The sequence below is a fragment of the Miscanthus floridulus genome, chromosome 16 (genome assembly GCF_019320115.1).
Source record: "Miscanthus floridulus cultivar M001 chromosome 16, ASM1932011v1, whole genome shotgun sequence".
NCBI lineage: Eukaryota > Viridiplantae > Streptophyta > Magnoliopsida > Poales > Poaceae > Miscanthus > Miscanthus floridulus.
In genome coordinates this window covers 23,351,837-23,377,629 of record NC_089595.1, presented here as the reverse complement: position 1 = coordinate 23,377,629, position 25,793 = coordinate 23,351,837, and the positions used below count along the sequence as shown (strand labels likewise).

Sequence of the window (25,793 nt, the reverse complement as noted above, 5' to 3'; positions counted from 1 at the left end):
CCTTCCTCCTCCCTCCTCCTTCTCTTCCTCCTTCCTCCTCTCCTTCTCTCCTCCTCCTCCTCTCTTTCTCCTCCTCCTTCGGCGGCGCGGCGCGGAGGGCGGCGCGGGCGACGGCGGCGCTGGCGTGGGCGCAGACGGCGTGGGCGGCGGCGGCGGCGCTGGCGCGGTCAGCGTGCGTGTGTGCGGCGTGTGTGGGCCGGCTAGGCCGCCGGGGTCAAATCCCCCCTTTATTTTTAAAATTTTTTTAATTCTCTGCCGAGTGCACCTGGCCTGGCACTCGGCAAAGAGTTTTTTTTAAAAAAATCTATGCCGAGTGCCCACGATCTGGCACTCAGCAAAGTATTTTTAAATTTTTTAAATTCTTTGTCGAGTGCCATCCGGCCTGGCACTCGGCAAAGAGGGGTATTTTTATATTTTTTTAATTCTTTGCCGAGTGCCAGCCGTCCTGGCACTCGGCAAAGAGGCTCATTTGCCGAGCGCCAAACGCAGACACTCGGCAAATCATTTTTTTCTTCCTGTCCCCAAACTTTTTCTGTAGTCCTCATACAATACCTGGTACTCCATGTTCCAATGTGGCACATTTCTCGGACTTTTTCTATATTTCTTTAATTTATTTCATTTAATTGAATTTTCTTGGATAATTCAAATTATAGTTGCTAGTCATTCGAATAATGAAAAAAAAATGAATGGAAAAATGATATTCATGTTATTTAGTATAATGTGAGGCTGTATCTAGGAATAGACAATAGTTTCGAACATCTTTTTCATGAAACATGACCATGAACTTGCAGTCGAGTTGTTTTTAAATTCTATAAAAAGCAAACGAAGACCGAAAATCTTGAAACTTGTCGAGATGTCATGATATCATATGTGGAGGTTGTGATAAAAATTGAGGAGGTTTCGTGCAAGTTTGTCACGTACGATGCTTACCACCTCGTCAGCCTCTTCACGAAATCATGAAACTTCTTCGGAGATTCTTCGGTTTGCAAGCATCGTACGTGACAACTTACGCGAAACCTTCTCAATTTTTTATCACAACCTCCACATATGATATCATGACATCTTAACAAGTTTCATGATTTTCGGACTTCGTTTGCTTTTTATAGAATTTAAAAACAACTCGACCGTAAGTTCGTGGTCATGTTTCGTGAACAAGATGTTCGAAATTGGTGGTCTCTTCCTGGATACGGCCTCACATTATACTAAATAACATGAATATCATTTTTCATTCATTTTTTCATTATTCGAATGACTAGCAGTTATAATTTGAATTATCCAAGAAAATTCAATTAAATGAAATAAATTAAAGAAATATAGAAAAAGTCTGAGAAATGTGCCACATTGGAACATGGAATACCAGGTATTGTATGAGGACTGCAGAAAAAGTTTGGAGGTCAAAAGTGAAAAAAATGGTTTGCCGAGTGTAAAAAAATGACACTCGGCAAATCACCGCTTTGCCGGCTTTGCCGAGTGTTAGGAGAAGACACTCGGCAAAGGGTTAACGGCGGCGGCCCTTTGTCAAGTGTTCTGGTTTGCGGAGTGCCCGACACTCGGCAAACCTGGTCTTTGCCGAGTGTTATTGTTTGCCGAGTGCCAAGCACTCGGCAAACCACCTCTTCACCGAGTGCCAGTTGTTTGCCGAGTGCTTTTTCTCTGGCACTTGACAAATAGCCTCTTTGTCGAGCGTCCGATAAAAAACACTCGACAAAGTATGGGACACTCGACGAAGAAGCCGTCTCCGGTAGTGGTTGCACTGCATTGCATTGCATCTTCGGCAATTTGGTTTGGGTCATCTCATCTCCAACATGATGGAACGGAAATCCTCTTGCGCTGTCATCTCCAAGCTGTGTGATCCCAATCATCGCAGATTCCTAGAGATTTCAGCCGCACAGATTTAGGCCAAAAACACACCCCAAAAGCTGACTCGACATGATCGTCAGAATTCAGATACAGTACATCAGCAGAGGTTGAGAGGGTGACAGACCAAACATCACTTTGCTGATGGGCGATGGTCTACCAGAAGAGAAGATTCAGAGTTTCAGTTCAGTTGTCACTGACATGCACAGCTGACCTGCGAATGGGATGCACTCCGGGTTGCTGCGAAAATTGACAGCTCACCTCATCAGACCTAGGAGATATATATTCTGATCGATTAATAGAACTAAACCCCTTCTGGTTCTGGTTGCTCACCAACTACCACCTAATGTCAACAACAGGTGGGCAGCATCACTCTACAGGTCACCAGACACAAGAAAGCGATGTTCAGTTACCAGGTAGGTTGCCGCTTCCACAAACACATATACACTCGGTCACTGCAGCTTCACCAAACATTAGCCATTGCAGCTTCACCAGTCACATACACGAGGTCCCATTACAGACCAATGCCCAAGGCAATATAATCACACCTCACAGCATTGCAATATATAACCAAAATGCACGAGGTCCCATTACTTCTCAAAGTCGCTGTAGCCTGTAGCTTCTTTCATTGTTTTAAGCATTACATAAGCAGCGAAACCAGAAATAATCCTCTAGGTAATTAAGCAGACACAGTAAGACCCTCACAAGTACCACTTATTAGGACAGTACAAATACAAATGATAAGCAAGGGGCAGATCAAGAATCACAACATATAGAAGCCATAATAAAACATGATAAGCGCAGCAGACCAAAAGCTTCTGAAAAAGGGCGCCTTAGGCAGAAGGCTTCTCCGCCTTGAGGGGCTTCACCACCTCCCAGGTGAAGTCAGGGTCGTCCCTTCCAAAGTGTCCGTAGGCCGCTGTCTTGAGGTAGCGCCCGTTGCCGCCTTTCTTGAGGTCAAGGTTGATGATGATCATGCCAGGCCTGAAGTCAAAGTTCTCCTTCACAATCTTGAGGATCTCCTTGTCGGGGATCGTGCCGGTGCCGTACGTGTCAACAAACACGGAGAGAGGCTCAGGCACACCGATGGCGTAGGAGACCTGGACGATGGCACGGCGAGCAAGGCCGTCGGCGACAATGCTCTTGGCAGCCTGCCTTGCGATGTAGGCTCCACTGCGGTCGACCTTGGTTGGGTCCTTGCCGGAGAAAGCGCCACCACCATGGGCTCCCCAGCCACCATAGGTGTCAATGATGATCTTCCGGCCAGTGAGACCAGCATCACCGTGAGGTCCACCAATGACAAAGCGACCAGATGGGTTAAGGTGGAAGATGGTCTTCTCGTCAAGGTACTGCTCAGGGATGACAGGCTTGATGACATGCTCCTTCAGGTCAGCAGCAATCTCATCATTGGTGACTGTCTCGTCGTGCTGGGTAGAGATGAGGACAGTGTGGACGCGAATGGGGACCATGGCGCCACCCTCATTGCGGTACTCAACTGTCACCTGGGTCTTCCCATCGGGCCTGAGCCAGGGGCAGGTTCCATTCTTGCGGACCTCGGTGAGGCGAGCACCAAGCTTGGTGGCAAGGACATGGCTGAGGGGCATCAGCTCAGGGGTCTCATCAGTTGCATACCCAAACATGTGTCCCTGGTCACCAGCTCCAATCTCCTCGGGGCGCTTGGTGAAGTGGCCATGCACACCCTGAGCAATATCAGGAGACTGCTGCTCAATGTTCACGAGCACCTTGCAGTGGTCAGCGTCAAGCCCGACATCGGCTGACACGAAACCAATGTTGCGGCAGGTCTCCCTGACAATCTTCTCGTAGTCGACATTGGCTTTGGTGGTGATCTCACCAAAGACCATGACCATGTTGGTCTTGGTGCAGGTCTCGCAAGCAACCTTGCTGTCAGGGTCCTCAGCAAGGCAAGCGTCAAGAACGGCATCTGAGACCTGGTCGCAGAGCTTGTCAGGGTGTCCCTCGTTCACAGACTCCGAGGTGAAGAGGAAGGTGTCAACTGCGGCCATCTTCTCTGATCTGCAGCAGACAATACAAATGATTAGTTACAGAAAATATGTAAAAAAAATGGCTAAGGCAAAGTGAGAATTCTCATAACCAAACAAATTGCATGACCAACAAGGTTGATGTACTCCTATATAAGGGCAATAACTAAGCGATTTATGGAAATGTTTAGATAGCAACAATTAAGCGATTTATTGTTCACCAATCTGGATTCGCAGGGCACAAGCAAACACTGTACTCCTTTTGGCAAAAATGCTTTGTCAGAAATTTTTTCTATTGCCTCATGCAACAAAAGACAGCAATAAAAAGTGCTAGGCTACTAATCAAGCACAAAAAGGGCATATTTGTTGGCACATAAGACCACAATTTCAGGTTGAGAGATTCTTCACGCAGAGTCAACTAAGTCCCACTGACAAAAGTTTGGCGTTTCTGATCCACTCGTACGAGAATATGCTCCGCATTTGTGCTTTAGTGGATAAGGCAAGAGGAATCTACCAAGCCTCGTCCCGAATCAGCACAAGAATAACAAGTTGTGTAACAAGATTCTAGGAAGAAAACAACCACTCAAATTATATTCTTCCAATACATGTTGCAGGATGGAAAAGTAGTTTCCACTCCCTGTGTTCCAAATTACAAGTCGTTTTGGCTTATCTAGGTACATAGCTTTTGCTATGAATCTAGACATAGCAAATATCTAGGTTCATAGCAAAAGCAATGTATTAGAAAAGCCAAAACAACTTATAAATTGGAACAGAGTATAAAGCAACGCCATGAGCATAGTAAAAGCATAAGCTGGCAGCTAGCTTGTAAAAAGAAACTCCCACAAATCCTCTGTTCAGGTAGCAATTTTTTTTGACAAATCCTGCACACAGCTGGCCTATTAATAAGAATTTAGAACATGTGGTTTATTGGAAGAGGATCATTTTTCGCTAACAATTGCTGGCAAAAGATACTGAGGACCCCTACAATTTTAGCAGCAACCTTCACACAGGTACAACAAAGCACTCGAAAAAACACTACAGAACATGGTAAAAGCAAGAACCAGTAGCTGTAAGTTTCTAGACAGCTTGCAGAAATAATAAATTTTTTGAAATCCCCTGAACCCCGTGCAGCTTGCCTAGCAAAAAGTGTGAAGCATAGCATGTGGTTTCTTTATAGACTAATAAGACAAAAGTAATCCACGATTCTTCTCCCCAACTATTTTATAAGAATACAGATGCAATCAGCATCCGTATCATTTCAGTAGCAACCTCCTTTACAATCTACGGTAAACATAGCAGCCCTATGCAGTTCCTGCACACATGTTTCGCCGGCAGAAAATTCGGATTAGCACACGTATGTACATGTTGACCCGAAAGCTCAGATTTTTCCTAACAACACGGACGGTTTTCCAACGAGATCGTCTCGTCGAACCACGTGCGGAGCCTTGCCCCTCTTTCATTTCCCGTCTCGTGGAACGCGACAAGACGAGAACCATCACTACCACTCCGAACAGGTGCGTGTGAAAGAAGGGAGAAAAAAAAAATCCCTCCTTGACTATCGGATTATAATCAATTTAAGAGCAAAACAAAACATTTCGCGGCACGAACGAACGAAACCAGGAAACCTATCATGGCAAGCCCCAACCTGGGCTTTGGCCTTCTTCGACGGCGGCAAGGAATGCGCGAGACGCGTGCCGGAGCCTACCACCGTCTGACCGAGGGAGGAGCAGCTGCCCGCGAGACCAACCATTGCGGGCAGCGAATCAAGAGCCCGCTGCAACTAGAAACGCGTCTTGCTACAGACAACAAAACAAACAAAACCCTACGGCGAAGCAGGCACCGGAACGCAGAGCGCCGGCGGCGGCGCGGGGACAGGCGCCTCGAGGACCGAAGGAGAGGAGAAGGGACGAGGAGATGGATGCTCACCTGCTGCGGCGGCGGCGCGGGGTGGTCGGGCGGATCCGAGTCCGACGAGATCCGGTGGAGGCGGCGGGGCGGGTGGAGTGGGATGGGATGGTAGCAAGTTCCGGTTGAGGGGAGGGGGGCTCGTCTCGTCTCGTCTCGTCTCAGATCCGACCCGGCCGCAGCGCACGCCGTGCCGGGCCGCGCGCCGGCCCATTTATAGCCCCCGTCGGCACCGGGCACGGCCGCAGCGGAGGCCCGCCGCCGTCGGATCGGATTTGGTCGGATCCGGCGGCCGAGGGGAGTGACGCCGCTGTATAACGGGTGGGTTGGGTTGGGTGGGGGACAGCGACCCGTACCCACCAAACACCGCGGGCCTTCCTGCTGAGACTGCCGCTGACTCGTGGGCCCCGAGTCCGGGGGAGGCCGCGTGGTTCGGCCCGCCCCGCTCACCAACCGCCCGTGGGCCCCACCCCCGCTGGCTGTGATGGCGCACGCACACCAGTTGGCATGGCCCACCAGCAAGGCAGCACTATAGGTTAATGACGCTTGACCGAATTAAGTTCGGTCAATCTCACATAATCATCTCGCCACTATTATATTAGGTTATAGTAGGAGAGTAGCCTTGTAAACAAAACAAATGGATCATCACCAAAGTTAGCAGCGGTACTGAGTCATGCTGATCAGTGATCTGCTAATCTCAATCACTGCTCTCAAAATCCATTCCCTCTTTGTAATTTCTTTTTGGTTTCTTATTATATTGTTTGGTTTCAGTGTTCACTGGTCCTGTTGACTTGGTGAAGCTTGCCATTCACTAACAGCTAAGCTAGGCTCGTTAGTGATTAGCTGAAATGTGACCAGCTTTAATTTGCATTGGCCTTGCTGGCGGCAGGTCGGGTCAAACACCCATGTCAAAGCATATATGGCTGAGGTACTGGGCATCCTCTCAAATGAGACTAGTAACAAGTCACAGAAAAAAATGAGACTACTAACACCCAGGGTGGCCCGCAGAATGGCATATGGCAAGAGCAGCTCAGCCCATATGCAATCACTATCAGGCAATTGATGTTTGGACCCACCCAGCTAAAAAGATTATACTAAATTAAAACAGGATCAACTAATCAATAGATGAGTTAACTGTTAGCTGGATTCTTAGCTAATAACTACTCCCTTCATTTCAAATTACGAGATGTTCTCACTTTTCTAGATACATTGTTTTTATCATGTATTTAGACATACACTATGTCTAAGTGCATAACAAAAGATATGAATCTAGAAAAGCTAAAACATCTTATAATTTCGAATTAATGGATTATATCACTAGCTACACCAACCTAGCTAATAATTTGCCAAAATCATTTTTTCTTCTACCTGTATAAGAGTTAAAGATGAAAGGAGTTATAGACAAAATCACAATGCATTCGCTTTTAGCTGCTGGATCCAAACAATACGACTAGTATTAGTTATTAACTATTACCCACCAAACTATTTACTTAGATATCCGGACATGACCTTAGTCTATACTATCTTGGCTTGTTTTGCATGCTCCTCTATCAAATCAATGGTTTCATTCAGGGTTCCAAATTTCAGGATTTTTAGCCCCAAATTTTGGTTAGAGGAAATTAAATAAATTGATTTTATGGTTCTCAAATTTCGAAAAAAGGTCTTATGATTGATCCTTCCACCTTAAGAAGGTGGAAGGAGAAGCTTTCTACTATGATATATGCTAATTTATGTCTTTTAGTTGACACAGATTCTATCCAACCTTTAAATACTAGTATTTCTAAACAATTTTTTTTCGCTCACCTCCAAAAACACCGAAATTCATTAAGTCTTCGCTGCTAATCGACCAATATCATTAAATTCTAGAATAAATTCAGATAAATGCGAATGTATGTGTTAAGTCGAGAAATTGACCTAGGTAGTTAAAACATCTTCAACCACAACGAATCTAACCGAGATATGCTAAATTCTTCTAAATGTTAAGAGTCATATAACATATATTCTTGTTTTTTTGCCAAACATTCTAACATGGTAATGACGATAACAACAATAACAATACCAATAACAATCACATCGACCGATCCCGTCGCCGTTTGATCTGCAAAAGATAGGGCAGGAAACGATTAGGCACGCCATCGAGAAACCATAGTCCTATCCATGTCGCACGGCTGGCCGTATTGTTGGACTCCTCATCACACTCTACATCAGCTAGCTAGGTCCCCTGTCTCATCGTCATCTATATGGACACTCTATAGGCCCATACACTTGATCAGTGCGACCATGCACGGAGGAGCCGAGGACGACGACGACGGCACAGACAGACGTCAAATCCATTTCCATGCACGGCCGTATCCATATTATCTATCCTCTTGATTTTCTAGCCTAGTACTCGGTCTTCACTCTGTCCCTGAAAATAGATTTCTAGATTTGTCTCAAGTCAATTTTTTTTAAATTTTAACCGAATTTTCAGAGAAACCCGTTAAGACTTATGACATCAAATTAGTATCATTAGATATACCATAGAACATATTATGTCATAGGTGTTATTATCCTTTCCTATAAAGTTAGTCAAACTTAAGATAATTTGACCATTACGGATTTCAGGAATTTATTTATTTAGGAATGGAGGGAGTATATAATAGTTCACCAAGACAATGCACACGAAGCAAGGAAATAATTGTCTCTTTCATTTGTCCTAAATCAATCTATCTTAAGTTTGATCAAATTTATAGAAAAGAACAATAATATTTTTTTACATCACATAAGCTCCATTAGAAACATTATGGAATGTATTTTTACAACTTACCTTTTTGGTGTGGTAGAAGTTAATATGTTTTCCTATAATGTTAGTCAAACATGAGGTGAGTTGACTTAGGATATATATGAAAATACACTATATTTTGTGACGGAGAGAATATTTCTAGAAAGCAAAATATATCAAATGATTTTGTATCTCCCACGATTAGGGGAATCGGCATGCATGTTTTTAAAGGAATTCCCCGCGGAAGAAGTATTTTTGTTTTTCTAGATTCTTTAATTTATTAAGTAATTAAAAATCGAAAGGAATCGCTTCTGTATCTCCCGTGATTAGGGGAATCGGCATGCATGTTTTTAATATCTCCCATGATTAGGGAAATCCGCATGCATGTTTTGAAAGGAATTTCCCCTCCCGTCATTAGGGGATGCGGAAGAAGTATTTTTGTTTCCTAGATTTTTTAATTTATTAATTAATAAACAAAATTCAAAAAATTAACAGCTTAGATTTATTTGAGATATTACCTTTTACTATCTATGTTCCAAATTATAAGTTGTTTTGTCTTTTTTTTGGTACATATAGTTTGTTATGTATCTAGACATATGTTATATTTAGATGTATAATAAAATGGATGTACCAAAAAATTAAAGTAACTTATAATTTGGAAGGGAGGAAGTAGTAGGACAGCCCCAATTATTTTTTGTGTCTCACCGCGTGGATCCATCGTTTGGAGTTATTTTCTCGCCGCGTGGATTTGACCACTGACAACTGATGCGTAACAAAAGCAATCGTATGCGTAAGCTAGGCAACTAGCTAGCAGCTGGTGAAAGTGGCCAAGGTTTTCTCCAACCAATTTGTTGCTTGGACTAATGTTGCAAGTTGATGTATGTTGCTATAAATATATATGTATATACGAGCTTTACAGCCCATGGAGCTCACTGATTGAGCTTGTTAATCACCTGCACTTTGAAGCCCTGTTTAGTTCCCAAAAATTTTCACCCTAAAGTGTCGCATCGAATTTTGCGGCACATGCATGGAGTACTAAATGTAGATGAAAAAAAAACTAATTACACAGTTGGATGAGAAATCGTGAGACGAAACTTTCGAACCTAATTAGTCTATAATTAGACACTAATTACTAAACTTTCGAACCTACCGTAGCCCAAGCCAAAAATTTTCGCGAACTAAACGCGAGTTTGATGAATCTCCTTTTCCCCTGCCGTCGTCCCTCTGAATATTGCAGGAGGTGAATGACAGCATAACGAGTCATTACAAGTAACCTCCTCGCATCGCATTGGCATGCATGATGGCGATGCTTATATATTTGTAGAGAACGACGACCAGTTGTTCTCTGCTGTGTGTGTCTACGATACCCGTGAAATTTTTGTATTTTGGTCTCTTTTGAAAACATTTTTTATAAAAAGACCTACGCCAAAATATTTGCTGAAAATAGACCATTTTTAGGCGTCTTAGGACATGACGCCGAGGTATGAGGGTCGGCGTTGACTGACACGACGCTGAGGTCTTGCCATGTCACGGACGACCCCGGTCGACGGCGACACGGTGGCGCATAGGGCCCACTATGTCGGCGTCGTGTCAGCCAACGCCACAGGCCCAACCTTGGCGCTGTGGGGAGTCACGCTGAGCTATTGCCACCATTCGGCGCACGGCCCAGCGGCCCAACAACGCTTCGTGGCCCAATAGCTCGGCGTGCGATCAGATGACGCTGAGACGCTAACCTCGGCGCGGCCCGACTCAACGCCGAGGTTCGATGAGAACCCCACCCCACACATCACGATTCATGAGATCAGAGAAGCATGCATGTAGCTCGATCGGTTTTATTCCATTAGTGATGGAGACATGGCATGTTCGTCTGCGGGTGCCGGGAGACAATTCAGAGTGGCAGAGACCGGATGTAGTGCATGCCCGCTGCCTAGCCTGTTGCGGGATTGCGGCAAGCCGAGGTAACATCTCGGCATCATAGGTCATGGCGCCGACCTCTAAATTTAACCTAACACCCTAGTTTTATCGTGAGATGGATATATAAAATTTTGACTAAGTCTTTAAATTTACCATGAGATGGACATGCTGAAATTTGCTAAGCTTGGATTTTTACCATGACTTCGACATTGTCAAATTTGATTTTAACCGTGGGACAGACATATGCAAAAATAGCTCTAAGTCTGTTCAATCCAGTTGCTACCTAAGCCCAGAGCTTAGAATGGTCGTCGATAGTGGCATAGGGCAAGCTAGGTCATCTATGAAATCCTCCGATCCTCCACGCGAAGGCCGATAAGTTGGTCGATCCGGCGACCGGTGGCGTGTACCATGTCGATGTAGGTCAATGGTTTGGTAGCAGGAGAGAGACATCTTAGGCTGACCATCACCAAACAGTGGTTATAGTACTACGCAGATCGAGACTAGCCACAGCAACTTCTTCACCTACCAAAACCACACCACCACCACCACAGGTCCTTTTCGTCTGCACCACAAACATGTGATGTGTAACTCTTTACAAAACTCTGCATTTTGTGCAGTAAACAGTCCAGAGCTTTTTCTGCATGATTGGTTTCATTTCATAGAGAGATCAAGAACGAAGATGGTGACTTGATGCGGTGGTCACACCTCACAGGAGCACCTACTACTACTAGGCAAGGCACTCACCTACCCACCAATAAGCTTGGAGACATCAGCACTCACTCACGGCCATGGGAGTCGAGATCAGCGATGGAGATGCAGAGAGATTCTGAATCAGTCTCACCTACCACACAAGATTCATCCCTGAGCTTTGTGCGTGCATAAATAAATCCATGCACAAAACAGACATCAGGAAACCTCAAGAAGGCCGGCTTTGTCTAGTCACTCGAGCTGACATCGACTCTCACAACTAATGCGCACAAATGAAAGTTTCTTTTTGCTAGCTAACACAAAGGGTTTTCTTTTAAGGAGCAATGCACACATGCAACTTTCATGTTTTTTTTCTTCATTCACTGGCATCACTGAAACTGCTCCATATGGCTTGTCTCCAGCTAGCAACCTCATATGTATATATGATGCTTCAGAGAAGAACTGGCTTTGGTTTGTATCAAAGCCAAACAGTAAAGCTAAGCCCCCCCCCCCCCCCCCCCCCCCCCCCCCCCCCCCCCCCCCCCCCCCCCCCCCCCCCACCCCCCACCCCCCAAGCCCCAGTGTTTGGATAGAGAATTGGTAACTCGTGTTGGCCCAGTGAGGACGACATATCTGGTCTTTGTGATGGCATAAGTACCATCAGTTAACATAAAATCTCTAGCATTCTTGTTAACCTGACTTAAAGTTTGTTTTTGATATATTTATTTGTCAACAATTCTTGCCACATCCCTTCCTTCCTGCACAATTTAAAGAGCCATTTTCTTATCTAACCTTTATTTTTGAAAATCTAAGTTCAGAATCCCAAACCATGAGTCTTCGGTTGATGAAGAATGTTGTAGTTTACTCCTATATTTAACTTTTGTGTGGATCATTGCCAGAAAAATCTTGATCTAAAGTATCTAATTTTTTAAGGACAGTCCTTGGTAAAAGACAATAGAATAAAATAGGCAAACTAGACAAAACCAAATTAATTAGCATTGCTCTCCTGCCAACAGACAAGTGTTTTCCTATCCACCCTCTTGTTTTTTCTCATTTCTTTACTTGATCATTTTTCGGTCTTTGTTATTTAATGGAACACCAAATAGCGAAAAGGATAGGAGCCAACTTTTCAACAAAATAAGTGAGAATATTGGGACTCGCTCGTTTGTCAAAAGCTGATTTTTTATCTGATTAAAGTTAAAGATTACAAAAAGTATACAATAATAATTTCATGTTCTTTGCTTGCTAAAAATCATAGTACATAAACATAACCATGTGATCTGCACAATATAGAATAGATAAGCTATCATCTTTCACATGTTCATTCTCCTCCTTAGCTCTAGCAATGCCAACATATCTTCCACTATTTTGAAAAGTCTAGGAGAGAGTGGATCACATTATCTAGGACATTTTTTTCATTTGAAAATCAGCCACCTAGAACCAGAAAAAAAAACTGAATCCACTTCCATTAGGTTGAGGAGAAACCTTCATTCTCATTCCCCGTTAGTTTTTTAGTTCTTCTCTTTCTCTTTACTAGCTATCCTAGCTAGCTATGATTATTTTTAATGTATCGAGTATTTATGGTTGTGTGCATTCAACGTTTTGAGAAATTAATGCCAAAATTCTGAAAATCGAATTAAACATTTCAAATGTTTTACCTCAATACTTTGAAAGACTTGATTTAACATTTGCCAAGTTATATTTAACAATTTTATAATTTTAGCTTAACGTTATTTTCTTAAAAACTTATTTTTAACGGTCTATGATATATGAGGTGTTTTGCAATTTTTCTTCCTCAGGGACAAATGAAACTTCCCAGACTTTTACCTTTCTCCCTCAGTTTCCAAAGACATCTACTTTTACTTTAATATATAAATTTTGCAAAGAGTATTTGTTATTTAATATAATAATATTTTTTTACCAATCACAATGTAAATATAGACACTCATACATCTACGTACACTCATCTTATAAACACACATGCATATCTTACTCCGATGAGCACCTTGAAAAGATTGAGACTTGCACGCATCAATCAATCAAGCTTAAAGTTAATTTAAAATAATGGAGGACTTAAATCTTGCTGTCTGTTTTGCAGCGCAATTTATATTGAAGTATACGTTTGTGACGGAGCATTTTTTTTAGAACGGTACACGGAGCATTCGGTTCAGCTCGGCTAACACTTGGGCCGTTCTTACATTATCAGCAACACCACACAAGCTCACAACATAGTGGGTTGGGCTAATCATCTACCTTTGGGCTGATCGAACAGCAACGGCTGTTCCCTATTTCGCAAAAAGAAATGTCGTCCTTCTCTTTAAATCATTTTCCTTAGTTTATTTAAGAATTTAAAGATTATTTTTTAGTGATAGATGACGTGTCTTGCTTGTGTTTATATATTGAAAAAGTCATAGTTTATATAAGAAAATAAAACACGCTTCGCTTCATACTACTAAAAACCACAACATGTGTTGCTTTAGGACCATACTTGTGTCGCTCGTGAGATGGTCGTGCTTGAAAGCGCTTGCTTGGTGTTCCAAATCAAACTGTACTGTCGTGTAGTGGCTAGCAATTTAGCTAGATCGCAGGTTAATGGAATCATATTGGTTCCTTTATATATATCTGAAAAACACACACACAAATGCCAACGTAACCAACGTTGCACAAGGTGGGTTCCAGGGTTCCAAAGGTCTATTGGCTTAGTGCATTTTCAAGAGACTCTATATTTTTTTCTTAATTTATGGAAAAAGATATTTTAGTAGAAAAATATCGTCCAACAACTTTTTAAATTGGATCTTTACATATAGAAATCCTCTATTCCTTGCAAGCAAAAGATGAAGAGCGAGAATGTCTCTCTAGAGTGGACACAAGATGTAGAAAAAATGTTGGAGGATACAAAGATACGTATAACACGGTTTTTACTCAAATAACTCTCCGAGTGATAATTTACAGAGTAAATTTTATAGACTTGTGGGAGAGGTTGGCCTTGATAGGCAACCAACACTGGCTAGGAGTACATGTAGGCGACCCAACTATGTGCCAGTCCCTTTCTCTCTCTTGCTTAGTGCTCACCATCGCCGCGTGTGACGCTCAACACGGACGAGCTCAAGCCCCGGCACTGACCGCGTGCCTCGTGGGCGAGCATGGGCCCTGGCCATCAAGGCGTAGGCGAGCTTAGAGCCAGCCGCCATAGCCCTCTTGGGAGCTCCTGCGGTTGAGCTCAGGCCCGGCCACTGCCGCCCATGGCTGAGCTCAGACGCCAACCTCCACGGCTGCTCGACATGAGAATTATATAGTAGCGCGAGGAAGTCATGGATTGCATGCCCGCTAGAGAAAAGGACGACGGGTGTGGCTCCTACCTACTACCACAGGGAGAGTGTGCACGGTGTGTGGTCGCTAGCGTGGGGAGGTCAGACGCTCGTGCGACTGCCAGGGGTGAATAAGAGCCAATCAAAATTCTTTTGTGACAGAATTTGGTCTATATCCAAAAATCAGCCCGTAACATGTCTCTCCTAATCACCTAGACCACACATGTCAACAAGTGATGAGATGACCTTAGAGTTGATCAGAGACGTTGAAAGCTCTAGTTTAGTTTTGGTGAATTAATGAAACCCTAAGTGCTAACCTAGTTTATCAAAGTGATTATGAGATAGGTAGCACTATTCCAAGTGGTGAAGCAATGGTGAAGATCATGATGATGGTGTGACCATGGTGATGATCAAGTGCTCGTCTTGGAAAAGAAGAAAGAGGAAAACAAAAAGCTCAAGACAAAGGTGAAACTTGATAGGAGCTTTTTAGTTTGGTGATCGAGACACTTAGCGAGTGTGATCACATTTAGGATCAATAGCCATACTATTAAGAGGGGTGAAACTTGTATCGAAATACGGTTATCAAAGTGTCACTAGATGTTCTAACTCATTGCATATGCATTTAGATCTAGTGGAGAGCTAACACCCCGTTTGTGAAAATATGCTAACACACGTACACAAGGTGATACACTGGGTGGTTAGCACATTTGAGCAAGGGTGGAGAAGTTGGAGTTGAAAAGGAGTTGATCGCGCTGGTCATGGGTGACCGGACGTGTCCGACTTTGGGACCAGACGCATCCGGTATGTTACCCAGGCTCGAGCTTGTGTTGCAGACGTGATCGGACATGTCCAGAATTGGGACTGGACACGTCCGGTATTTGGACCCGAGGTAAGCGACTAAGGCAGAGGTGACCAAACTCTAGCGTGTGTCCATTCACTGGCGATCTGACGCATTTGGTCATGCTCTAGACCTCTCGGTGTAGTTTTTTGACTTGACCGAACTCTCAGTACTTCGAGTGACTTGACGCTAAGCGTCGTGTCCGGTTAGAGGGGTAGCGCACGTGAGGGTGTGTGACCTGATGCTGGGTGCGTCCGGTCGGTAGTACCAGATGTGTCTGGTCACGTTCGAGCAGCTTTGGGAGCTCTCTGGACTCAACCTGACACTACCTCTCCTACGTCCGATCACTTTCTAACGGTACGTCCGATCAGTTGTGTTAGTGTGATAGAGAGAGCCATTGGGGCGCCAATGGCTAACTCATTTGAAGGGGACACATTGCTCTCGCGGAGCGACCGGTCGCTGCGACCGGACGCCACATCGGACGTGTCTGGTCGGTGCGTAGACAGCCCAATCAGTGATCCAATGGCTCTATTATTTGGGGGTGTCTATAAATATCGTTTGGCTAGCTTGGGCTCACTCTCTGGGCCATTTGTATTGACATAACAACCTTGTGAGCTTAGCCAAAGCCCTCATACTCATCTCCATCATTGATTCATCATCTTTGTGAGATTGAGAGTGAATCCAAGTGCATTGCTTGAGTGATTGCATCTAGAGGCACTTGGTGTTCGTGTTTCGCTGTGGGATTCGTTTGTTACTCTTGGTGGTTGCCGCCACCTAGACGACTTGTAGCAGTAAGGATCATCGAGCGGAGGTTGATGATTGCCTCTGGCTCCGATCGTGGTGATTGTGAGGGGTTCTTGACCTTTCCCCGGCGGAGAGCCAAGAGGTACTCTAGTGAATTGCTCGTGGCTTGTGTGATCCTCATCTTGTGTTGGTTGTGCAACATCTGGTTGCGGGTTTGGCGTGTAATGCCAATTAGCGCGTGAACCACCAAGTGAGTGAATCGCCACAACGAGGATTAGCTTGCCCGTAAGCAAGTGAGCCTCAGTAAAAAATCATTGTGTCATCTTGTCCGAGGATTTCATTAGTTATCTTGTGATTGATTGATTGGCTCCATCTTATGATTGGCTCAATTCCACAACCCGGCGGTATAATCATCACAATCCCCTCTTGTATTTACATTCCTAGTGTGTAAGCTATGCTCTTTAGTGTAACTAGTTTTGAGAGCTAGCTTGCATCGAGTCTAGTGGTTAGTGAGGCTTTTTAGTTAGTCTTTGAGAGCTCACTAACTTAGTGTAGTGACATAGCCATTGTGTGGATAGAGACTATAGATACTAAAATTGTGGTAGGTGGCTTACACTTTTAATAGGCTAGCGCAACATTCGCTTTGCCTCATATTTGTCTAACCAGTTTGCTAAGTGTTATTGTAGAAATTTTTAATAGGCTATTCACTCCTCTCTAGCCATTAGGACTTTTCAAGTGGTATCGGAGCTGTGGTCACCGTGATTTGAGGCTTAACAACCTTCAGTGTCAAAATGGCTTAAATAAACAACACCAAGAAGCCACCCTAATTTGATAGCACAAATTATCCATATTGGAAGTCAAAGATGACCACACATATCAAGTCAATCAATAGAAAGATATAGAAGGTAGTAGACACCAAGATTGAGGTTGCTAATCCGGAGGCACCCACTGCGGCCAAAGAAATATTGCTCCAAAATAATGACATAGCTCTTAGTGCAATTCATGATGCTCTTGATGAGAAGACATTTGAGCAAATCAAGAACATTGAGATGACTCATGAGGCTTGGAAGAAGTTGGAGGAATAATTTGAGGGCACTCAAGCGGTGAAGGGCGCCAAAGCATAGATTCTCAAAGAAAAGTTTGCAAGTTTCAAGATGAAGGATGATGAGAGTGTGTCGAAGATGTTCCATAGACTCCAAGTGCTTGTCAATGATCTCAAAGCACTTGGTGAGGAAGTGAAGGACAAGGAATTCTCCCATAAGTTCTTGAGATGCTTACCTTCAAGATTTGGCATGTTGGTTACATTGCTTGTAAGGAGTGGTTTAGACACTATGACACCAAACCAAGTGTTGGGAGATGTGATGACCGATGACACCTATAGAGATGATGATGAGAAGGAAAAAAATAAGGAGAAGAAAGATGAGAAGAAGGATGAGTGTGGCATTCAAAGCCACATCATCCAAGGGCAAGGCAAAGCAAGAATCATCAAGTGAAGATGAAGACTTGAGCTTTGATGAGATGGATGATGAGAAGATGGCTCTCTTTGTCAAAAGATTTGGCAAGTTCATGGTGAAGAAGGGCTACCGTGCTAGAAGGAAGAAGTCTTCATCCAAGAACAAGGAAGAGTCAAGAAGGTGCTTCAAGTGTGGAAGCAAGGATCATCTTGTTGCTCAATGCTCATACAATAGCGACAATGATGATGATGACAAGAAGAGCAGAAGAAGGACAAGAAGGAGAAGATAGACAAGATGACCATCAAGAAGAAGAAGGGTGGTTCATATGTGGTTACTTGGGATAGTGATGCTTCCTTAAGTAATGATGATGATGATAGTGATGATGACAAGACCACCAAGAAGAAGGCTCTTGCAAGTATTGCTATCAATGAGAAGCCTTCTCTCTTTGACACTCCATCATGCTTCATGGCTAAGGCCACTAAGGTACAAACTTATGATGATGGATGTGATGAGAAACATGATAATAAAAATGAAAATAAAAGTGATAGTGATGATGATAAACCTACTAAAGATGAACTACTTGACATGTTAGATGATGCTAAGGAACATTTTGACATTAAGAGAAGGAAATGCAAAAGCTTGTGTAAGGTACTAAAAGCCCTTAAGCAAGCCTTTGATGAGCTCAATGCATCTCATGAGAGGTTAGAGGAAGTCCATGAGAAGCTTGGCAAGGCTCACAAGAAGATTTTGAAAGCTCATTCCTCTCTACTTAATGAGCAAAATGTGAAGGAGCATGTTAAAACATGTGATGTGGGCTTAACTTATGACATAATTGATAAATCTTTCTATAAGCCTATCATTGTTGCTCCCACTAACCCTTCTTGTAGCACTTCCACTTCTACCTCATCTAGTAATGATGGTTTCACTTGTGATGTCTCACTAATGGTTGAGAATGAGACCCTCAAGAAGGAGGTAAATGAGCTCTCTCATGCCTTAGGCAAAGCCTATGGTGGTGAGGATCACTTGCTTATGTGCTTGGGTAGCCAAAGAGCTTCTCTCTATAAAGAGAGATTGGGCTATACCCCCAAGAAAGGTAAGGTAGCCTTTGCTCCTCACAAGATTAGTTTTGTGAAGAACAATGGTCGATTTTGCACTAGTTGCAAGTAAGTTGGTCATAAAGAGCATGAGTGCAAGACTAAGAACAAGAATGCTAATGTGTCCTCAATTAAGCTTGATTCTTTCTATGTGCTTACTAAGGGTACAAATGGTGTGAAGGCTAAGTTCATTGGTGCACTATGGATGGGCTCAAAGAAGAAAGCCATTTGGGTACCAACTAGCTTAGTTACTAACCTCTAAGGACCCAAGCAAGTTTGGGTATCTAAAAAGAATTGATCTTCTTTTGTAGGTCAATTACAAAGCCAGAGGAAGGCATTGGGTTCTTGATAGTGGGTGCACTCAACATATGACCGGTGATGCAAGAATGTTCAACTCAATCAACACCAATGGCAATGATGGTTATGATAGTATTACATTTGGTGATAATGGCAAAGGCAAGGTCAAAGGGCTTGGTAAGATTGCAATATCCAATGACATGAGCATATCCAATGTGTTGCTAGTTGAGAGCTTAAACTTCAATTTGCTATCCATGGCTCAATTATGTGATCTTGGATTCAAATGCATATTTAGGGTAGATGATGTAGAGATCATAAGTGTAGATGGCTCCAATTTAATCTTCAAAGGCTTTAGATATGAGAATCTATACTTGGTTGATTTCAATGCTAGTGAAGCTCAATTGTCAACATACTTGTTCACTAAGTCTAGTATGGGTTGGTTATGGCATAGAAGGCTTGGTCATGTTAGAATGAAATAATTGAATAGATTGATTAAGCATGACTTGGTTAGAGGCTTAAAAGATATTGTGTTTGAGAAGGATAAGCTTTGTAGCTCTTGTCAAGCCAGCAAACAAGTTCAAAACACCCATCCTAAGAAGAGCATAATGAGCTCTAGCAAGGCATTTGAGTTATTGCATATAGATTTATTTGGGCCAACATAATACACTAGCATCGGTGGAAATAAATATGGCTTTGTGATAGTGGATGACTATACAAGATACACTTGGGCATTCTTTCTAGTGGACAAAAGTGATGTGTTTGCAACATTCAAATTATTTGTCAAGGGCATTCACAATGAGTTTGAAACAACCATCAAGAGAGTGAGAAGTGACAATGGTAGTGAGTTTAAGAACACAAGAATTGATGAGTTGTGTGATGATTTTAGAATTAGACAACAATTCTCGGTCAAGTACACTCCACAATCAAATGGCCTTGTTGAGAGAAAGAATAGAACACTCACTGATATGGCAAGGTCTATACTTAGTGAGTACAATGTGAGTCAATCTTTTTGGGCCGAAGCTATCAACATGGCTTGCTATTGTAGCAACCGCCTCTATTGTCACCCATTGAAGGAGAAAACACCTTATGAGCTCTTGAATGGTAAAAAGCCCAACATTACATACTTTCAGGTTTTTGGTTGCAAATGCTATATCTTGAGAAAAGGCACTAGATTGACCAACTTGGCAAGAAATGTGATGAATGATTCTTGCTTGGTTACTCCACTACAAGCAAAGCATATAGAGTTTGGAATTTGGCAAGTGGTACTTTTGAGGAGGTTCATGATGTGGAATTTGATGAAACCAAGGGTTCCCAAGATGAGAATGAGAATCTTGATGATGTGAGAGGCATTTAACTTTTAAATGCCATGAAGAACATGGATGTTGGTGAATTGAGGCCTAGGCAAGTGAAGATGATGAAGATGATCAAGTGCAAGTGCTCTCTAACTCAAATGTGCAAATTGACACTAGTCAAGCAAGTACAAGTGGCTCTCATGACAATGTGCAAGATCAAGTGGCTAGTACATCATCTCAATCTAATGATCAAGCAAGTCCAAGCAATGTTCCAATACTCCAACCAACTCATATTGCAAAGGATCATCCATTGGACACTATAATTGGATATATTTCTAGAGGTGTGCAAACTAGATCAAGATTGGCTTTATTTTGTGAGCATTTATTATTTATGTCATCCATTGAACCAAAGAAGATAGATGAAGCATTATTGGATGTTGATTGGGTGAATGCTATGCATGAAGAATTGAATAACTTTACAAGAAATCAAGTATAGGAATTAGTGGAAAGACCAAAGGGACACAATGTAATTGGAACCAAATGAGTCTATAAAAACAAGCAAGATCAAGATGGGATAGTAGTAAGGAACAAAGCAAGATTAGTAGCACAAGGTTACACTCAAGTGAAAGGTCTTGATTTTGGAGAAACATATGCCACGGTTGCTAGATTGGAAGCAATTAGAATCTTGCTAGCCTATGATTGTGCCCACAACATCAAGCTATATCAAATGGATATCAAAAGTGCATTTCTCAATGGCTACATCAATGAAGAAGTTTATGTTGAGCAACCTCCCGGTTTTAAAGATGACAAGAAGCCCAACCATGTGTACAAGTTAAAGAAGGCATTGTATGGCTTGTAACAAGCACCTAGAGCATGGTATGAGAGGTTGAGAGACTTTCTACTCTCTAAAGGGTTCATAATGGACAAGGTTGACACCACTCTTTTCACCAAGAAGATCGGCAAAGACTTGTTTGTGTTGCAAATCTATGTTGATGACATCATATTTGGATCAACTAATCAAGACTTTTGTGAAGAGTTTGGCAAGATGATGGCTAATGATTTTGAGATGTCCATGATTGGAGAGTTAAGTTACTTCCTTGGTCTTCAAATCAAGCAATTGAAGAATGGTATATTTGTGAGTTAAGGCAAGTACATCAAAGACATGCTCAAGAAGTTTGGCATGAATGAAGCAAAGACCATTAGTACACCAATGGGAACAAATGACAATTTAGATAGTGATGCAAGTGACAACATGGTGGATAAAAAGTTGCATCGCTCTATGATTGGAAGCCTACTTTATGTGATCGCATCAAGGCCAGATGTCATGTTTAGTGTGTGCATGTATGTAAGATTTCAAGCCTCACCAAAAGAAAGTCATTTGAAGGCTACAAAGAGGATATTGAGGTACTTGAAGCATACATAAAATGTTGATTTGTGGTATCCCAAAGGAGCAAAGTTTGAGCTAGTTGGTTACTTCGACTCGGATTATGCAGGATGCAAAGTTGAAAGGAAGTGCACCTCAGGCACATGTCAATTGTTAGGAAGATCACTTATTTCATGGTCATCAAAGAAGCAAAATAGTGTTGCATTATCAACCGCCGAAGCCGAATACATATTCGCCGGTAGTTGTTGTACACAAATTCTTTTGATGAAGGCCATCTTGAATGACTTTGGAATCAAGCTCAAGAAAGTGTCATTGCTATGTGATAATGAGAGTGCAATCAAACTAACCAACAATCTGGTTCAACATGTAAGAACAAAGCACATTGATGTCTGCCATCATTTTATTTGAGATCATCAACAAAAAGGGGACATTTGTATTGAGAGTGTAGGCACCGAAGATCAACTTGCCAACATATTCACCAAGCCACTTGATGAAAAGAGGTTTTGCAAGTTAAGGAATGAGTTGAACATATTGGATTTCTCAAACATGTGTTGATGCTCCCCCCACTCATATAACATGCCTCTTCTTTGAGCAATCCAAGGTAAAAGTTGATTGGCATGCATAGATCCTTTGCTAATGACTTGTTTAGTGCATCAAGTCATTCCTCATGTCTTATAGGCTCATTCATGAAAATCAAATGAATTTGATGCTTGTATGGTACCACTATTATTTCCATGCTTGACTTGATCAAGTGGTAGCATATGACATGTTTGTGGGCTTGTGAACCTAGTGTTTGATCTAGAAAATGAGCTATAAGTGTTTAACTCAACATCGTACAAGATAACCCTTGAAATGAAGTGTGAAAAAGCTTATTCTTGGATCAAACCGAGTTAAATATCTTAGGCAAGTGATCTAGATTGAACCAAATTTAGGAAAATGATCCTCACCCCATTGATTGACATTGATAATCTTAACCTTTCTAAAATTGATCCTTTGTGGTCATTGATGACAAAGGGGGAGAAATTACTGCACAAAGATAAGGTTGAATGACAAAAGGGGAGAACTTTGACACAGGGGGAGAAATATGACAAAGTAAGGGGATCAATTAAAATTTAAGCACAGAAGTAGGGGGAGCAAGTTCATAAACTTGAGTGATGCATTTGAATGTGCATTTCATATGTTTGCTTGCATGGTACAAGTTTTAAATTTTAATATCCATGCTTGTGTGGTGTATGCTAGTTGTAGGTTTGAATGATGAAGTGAAAAACTAGCATGCATAGGTATAGTAACTAGACTTGTGTTCTTTTTATGAAAACTAGACCCTTGGTTCTAATGTTGATCTTATGGGGTATTATAGGTTTTGTGAATGTCTAGTTACCAATGGTGCTAAGGATGGTATATTTGGTGCACTATTGATGGTAGTTAACAACCATTATAAACCGTCAATAAAACATGTATAAGGGCACAATTGAGATCACCAACAAAAGTCTAGGGGTTTAAACTAACAAATTCCACGAGTTTTGGTGAATCTATGATTTCTACAGGGTTTATTTAGAAAACCATCAAGGTGGACCTATATGTCAGATTTAATTGCGCTTATCCGCAACAAAATAGACACCAGAAGACTCTAGAAGACTCGAGAGGACTCCATGCCAAGGCAAAGATGCAGAGGCTACCGGCCCCACCTGTAGGCCGCCCAGCCCCTAGGCCCACTTGTCAGCCTCTGCGTTGCAATGTCGGTTCTCCACCGCCTACTAGGTTGCATCTACGCTGTTCCTTAAGTCGGTTTGATCCAAGGGCTCACGTTGGACGCTCCAGCCTATATATATCCGCCCCTACCCCCTAAAGGCATCAAGTCATTTGAGAAGACAGAAATCCTAATCATCCTCAGAGCTCCATCATATTCTAGGCATAGCTAGTTAGGCTAGGTCTAGAGGGAGGCAAGCAGGCTTCGCTTGGATTCCCGATTGTGTTAAGAGCGTGGTTCGATATAATCTTTGTACCCCCTCTATTGACACAAAAATGTGGCGATGTGATCAACACATAGCAAGCCAGAAGATCTGAGTGGAACGAGACCAGAGATCTGCTTGGCTTTAACACAGAACTAGCCAATTTTGAAAAAACCAACGATGTGCCAGTCAATTTGACCTACAATTGATAAGGAGAGAAAATCTTATCAGTAATTTAAGGTGGAACATGTTGGTGTTGCACCAGACAATTCCAAATGTATGACTAGATAGCCGATTCAATAAGGCTATCGACTAAATAGTTGATATCTGGCGTATCCATAAGAAGCGTTATAAGAAAGCATCATCGGCTAAATGGAACATGATCAATATAAAGCGCTGAGCCGATAAATTTGATGAAAAGAGTATAACATGCAAACAAATGGACTGTCTAATATAAACAAATCTACAAATAGTTTGAATCTAATCTATTATCATCAACAGTGAGATTCGATCGGATCAATGCAACTATGATAATGATAACAAACTAAAGCCAACGAATCTATAAAACCATCTATATGTTGACAGATTCATGAAAACATGCTATATGCGTGAAAGTATAGGCAAATCGGCTAAAATAGCTGATGCATACTATGTTTGATTGGAATAGAGATAAAACAACCGATCTAGCAGAATTAAGCCATCGATTATATGATTTAAAGCGTAACCAGATCAAAAGACGACCAATTAAGATGATATGATGCCGATCTATCTCTATTTCAATTGGGTGATTTTGTTATAATTAGTAAACATTAATTATAACAAGATTGATAACTGGTCAATCAACCAAAAAACAGCAAAGAAAATCTTACTAATCTAGTAGATTCGATAACTGGTGATATTGTATTAAACAACAAGTTATTTAACACAAGATCGATAACTTTGATCTATATTATGATTCATAAGAGATCAATCAGCTAATGCTGCCTTACAAACAATGATATTGATCGATAACTAACTTATATTATAGCTCATAAAAGATCAATCAACTCATGCACCTTTATAAGCATAATACAAGTCATGACGGTACTCACAAGCAAGCTAGAGGTCGATCAGTCGTTGTAGCCCTATTTGCTGAAGAACTCACCAAGATCTACAGTACTCCTATTTCTAATGCGATGGCGAAAGCTAGAAAGATTGTATTGATTGAGTGTTCATCCTTTATACAATAACCAAGGTCTAATATTTATACCTAAAACCTAAATATGAATCCTACCCAAATACGACTTATTACAATTCTTGGAATAAAAGAAAACTTTCTAACTTAACAATAACCTAGATCCTAATTTTTCCTTATTCGTAGAGTCTGACATATCTTCCCGACGCCATTCAAGCATAGCCCATTGACGCCATCTACTGACATCATCTATAAAATAGTTGATTTTGACATCGCATCTAAATCAGCTGATACTGATTCACATCTAATCGATTCCTTAATGACACAATCCTAGAGGCTTCAAGTTCCCACGTTCTTCTTTCAAAATTTTTGTGTAAACACATGCCTCCTAATTTTGGGATAAAAATGATTTTATTCCAAAATTTCTATTTATCTGCTCACCGTGTTGCAACTGCTCATTCCGAAGTATATGCGTGACTCCTGATTTCTCGGGCCAAATTCTATATAATACCCCAATAGTTTAATTTCTAACTTGCTTAGCCTGCTTACTTTCCCCTTTTCTCTTGAGCAAGCTTCAACAGTCAGAGACGCCACCACCAAAGCTTTAACCCTAGCAGATCTTCTGCTTTGCCAAACTGCTGTTCAAACCACCTTTCTACAACCTTCCTCAAATTTAGATCCATTTTGGCTGCAATGGTGACCAGCGACCATGTTCCTGAGGTATGCCTTTAGATTTCTGTCTTTTAAGTATTAGCTGCTACTTTGTATTTTCCTGTCTTCTCAAATTCATCCTATCTGGTTTCTAGGAAATGAGGAACGAAATTCTGATTCCATCAGCTATTGTTCCTAATGCCTATTATCTTGGACCTATGGGCAATCCTGATCCACCTGATTTTATCAACCAAGAAACCAACCGAATTCCCTTCAAACAATCTATAATAGATTTATCTTCTAGGAACACCAAAACTCCTTTTAGAAACTGGCCCAAAATGCCTAAAGGATGAAGAGATTGATTCCGCAGGGTATCAGAAAAGAAAGCTGGAGATTAGAAAATTTCTAATTTAAACTAAGCTTGACACTCTCACTGTTTGGAATGGAGAGAAATGATTCACTTCTGATCTCTGCATCTTACTTT

General features: G+C 42.0%; 1 pseudogene; it reads right to left on the bottom strand.

The window, feature by feature from the left end:
* Positions 1-2,424: 2,424 nt before the first annotated feature.
* On the bottom strand, positions 2,425-5,976 carry LOC136514474 (S-adenosylmethionine synthase 1-like; annotated as a pseudogene).
* Positions 5,977-25,793: the final 19,817 nt, after the last annotated feature.